Source organism: Bubalus bubalis, chromosome 9, assembly GCF_019923935.1.
Source record: "Bubalus bubalis isolate 160015118507 breed Murrah chromosome 9, NDDB_SH_1, whole genome shotgun sequence".
Taxonomy (NCBI): domain Eukaryota; kingdom Metazoa; phylum Chordata; class Mammalia; order Artiodactyla; family Bovidae; genus Bubalus; species Bubalus bubalis.
In genome coordinates, this window is record NC_059165.1 from 94,305,482 (window position 1) to 94,308,887 (window position 3,406).

At 39.1% G+C, this 3,406-nt stretch overlaps 1 non-coding gene across 1 annotated transcript; it reads left to right on the plus strand.

Moving 5' to 3' along the window:
• The first annotated feature begins 297 nt into the window (after positions 1-297).
• TRNAE-UUC lies at positions 298-370 on the plus strand. The gene has a single exon. It is a non-coding gene; the product is annotated as a tRNA-Glu (tRNA).
• Positions 371-3,406: the final 3,036 nt, after the last annotated feature.

Below are 3,406 nucleotides of genomic sequence, written 5' to 3' on the forward strand. Positions count from 1 at the left end.
AGGGGGACTCCTGAGGCTCGATCCCGCCTTTGCGTATGCCGAGCCTCCTTCCTCATGACCTTTGCCATGGGCGGAGTTCCTCACTCTGGCTCCCGGCAGTGATAGAATTCTAGTTGAGCTATTCCAGATCCTGAAAGATGATGCTGTGGAAAGTGCTGCACTCAATATGCAATATGCAATATGCACTTGGTATGCGATATGCAGGCTCCCGGCAATTACTCTAAGATTAATAGTAAATATTATACTATATTTAGTGTATATGATACTGTATTAAAAAAATAATAAAATCTAGAGAATTCCCTGGTGGTCCAGTGGTTAAGACTCAGCGCTTTCATTGCTGAGGGCCTGGGTTCAATCCCTGGTTGGGGAACTAAGATCTCACAAGCTTCGAGGCATGGCCAAAAAAAAAGGAAAGAAAAACAATCATAAATCTCATTAAAAGAGATAAAGCAAAATCTGAAGTAATGGAAAGACATACACTGCTTTGATGGGTTGACATTGATAAAATATGTTATCCAAAATTATAAATTTAATACAATTACATTAAGCATTCCAATGGGACAGGCATAATTATTTTTCCTGAATTGGATAAAAATCATATGGAAGACTAGCCAAGACAAATGTTAAAAATGAATAGGGGGATGAGTCAATTGAAGTTAAAATAGTTAAATAGATGAGTAAGAAAAAATCATAAAAATCCAGAAAGATATCCCAGAATACATGAAAAGTTGGCATTTTACCTCTTTTCTTTTCAAATATTCCTTTATTGATGTAAAAATTCACAAAATATTTCAAAGTATACAATTCAGTGACCATTTGCTATACTGACCATGTTATGCAACCACCACCTTTCTCTAGTTTCAAAACATTTTCAACATTCTAAAGGAAAACTCTGTACCCATTAATCATTCAGGCTTTATTCACCTTTCGCCTCAGGTTTGGGTAACCACCAATTTACTTCATGTCTCTATGTTATTGTTGTTAGTCCATAAGTTGCAACCAACTCTTTTGCAACCCCATGGACTGTAGCCCACCAGGCTCCTCTGTCCATGGGATTTCTCAGGCAAGAATACTGGAGTGGGTTGCCATATCCTCCTCCAGGGGATCTTCCTACCCAGGGACGGAATTCGCATCTCTTATGTCTCCTGCATTGAAGACAGGTTCTTTACCAATAGCATCACCCTGGAAGCCCAATAAGTACTACGCAGAAAAGTAAATTCAAGTCCCCAGATCAGATGAAAAGATGTTCAGATGGGCTGTGGGTAAGAACATGTAAATTGAGATAATGGTGAGATGCCACTTCCTCAAACTGACACAAATTTTAAAAAGTTGTAACACGCATTGCTGGTGAAGCTGTGGGGAAAAGTGTTCTCAGGCATGACTGACAGAAATGTGCTATTTTGCTCTGGCAACATCTATTTTTGATGTAAATCCTTTTTCAGAGGCTACTGCATTTTGCAGTATTTTCTTCCAGTCTACAACTTGTCTTTTCATTGTCTTAATAGCATATTTTTGCAGAGCAAAACTTTTAATTTTATGGAACTTCAACATCAGATTTTTTCTTTCATGGATTATGCTTTTGATGCTGTATCTAAAAACCCATTGCCAAAACAAAGGTCACCTAGATTTGTTTCCGGGTCTTCTTCTAGGAGTTTTTTAGTTTCGTGTTTTACATCCAGGTGTATGATTCTACATGTGGGGGACATGGAGTAAAATATACATAATACTTAATGTATTACTTTAACCATTTTTTAGTGTACAATTCGGTGGTATTCACTGCATTCACAATGTTGTACAATCATACCACTATTTCTGGAGCTTTTTATCATCCCAAACAGGAACCATACCCATCAAACGATAATTTCCTATATCACCTTCCTCCAGCATCTGATAACCTCTGACTTTCTGTCTCGATGGATTTGCCTCTTCAAGGTAACTCATTACGATGCATTTTGAGTTTATTTTTGTAAAAGGTATAAGGTTTGTGTCTAGATTCTTCTTCTCCCTCCCTTTTTTTTTTTTTTTTTCCGCATATGGCCATCCAATTATTCTAACACCATCTGTTGAAAAGCCTGTCCTGGGATTTCTCTGCTGCTCCAGGGGTTAAAACTCCACACTCCCCATGCAGGGGACCCAGATTTAATTCCTGGTCAGGGAACTAGATCTCATATGCTGAAACTAAGACCTGGTGCACAAACAAACATTTTTTAAAGAAAGAAAAGACTGTCATTTCTCCATTGAATTGCCTGTGTTCCTTTGTCAAAGATCAATTGACTACATTTGTGTGAGCCTGTTTCTGGGCTTTCTATTCTGTTTACATTGATTTATGTGTCTATTCTGTTGCCAGTTCCATGCCGTCTTGATTACTGTAGCTTTATACAAAGTCTTGGTATTAGGTGGTCTCAGCCCTCTGATTTTGTTCTTCTTCAGTGTTGTGCTGGCTCTTATGGGTCTTTGTCTTTTCAAAGAGATTTTAGAGTCAATTCATTGATATCTACAGCCTGACAAACTCCATTAAAAATACATAAGCCCTTCACCCAGCAATCTCATTCCTAGAAATCTTTCCTTTAGAAATAAATCATCAGCACATATGGGCATAGGTAGCACTTCCCTGGTAGCTCAGCTGGTAAAGAATTCACCTGCAATTCTCCTCATCTGCAAGGAGACCCCGGTTTGATTCCTGGGTCAGGAAGATCCCCTGGAGAAGGGAAAGGCTGCCCACTCCAGTATTCTTGGGCTTTCCTGATGGCTCAGTCAGTAAAGAACTCTCCCACAATGCGAGAGACCTGGGTTCGACCCCTGGGTTGGGAAGATCCCCTGGAGAAGGGAATGGCTACCCACTCCAGTATTCTGGCCTGGAGAATTTCATGGATATAAGAGCCTGGCAGTCTACACTCCATGGGGTTGCAAAGAGTCAGAAACGACTGAATGACTTTCACTTATGGGCATAGGTATAAAATATTTATTAGGAACTTCCCTGGAGGTCCAGTGGTTAAGAGTCCATGCCAATGAAATAAGTCCAATACTTATTTCGTATTTCCATGTATGAAATAAGATGGTACATACTGTGAAGTTGGAAAAAAAAAAAGAGTATTGTAGGGTTTTTTTTCTTTTTGGTAGTGGAGGGAATAAAACCTGTGAGCCAAGGGAAAACCAGTTCATGGGAATTTGGTTGAATAAATTATGGTTCATCCACACCATGGGAGGTTATCAAGCAAGTCGGAAGAGTGAATTAGGACCTCAGCAGGTAGTCTGGGCAGTTCCCTTAAGATACCTTGAATACAAAGGTGTATCTAATATGATTCTATATTTATGAAACAGTAACCTTTACTCTCTACTTTTGGTCTATTTATGTGTTATGTACTCTTAGTCAATGAGTAAGAATAACCTGGTGAGACACACTGCA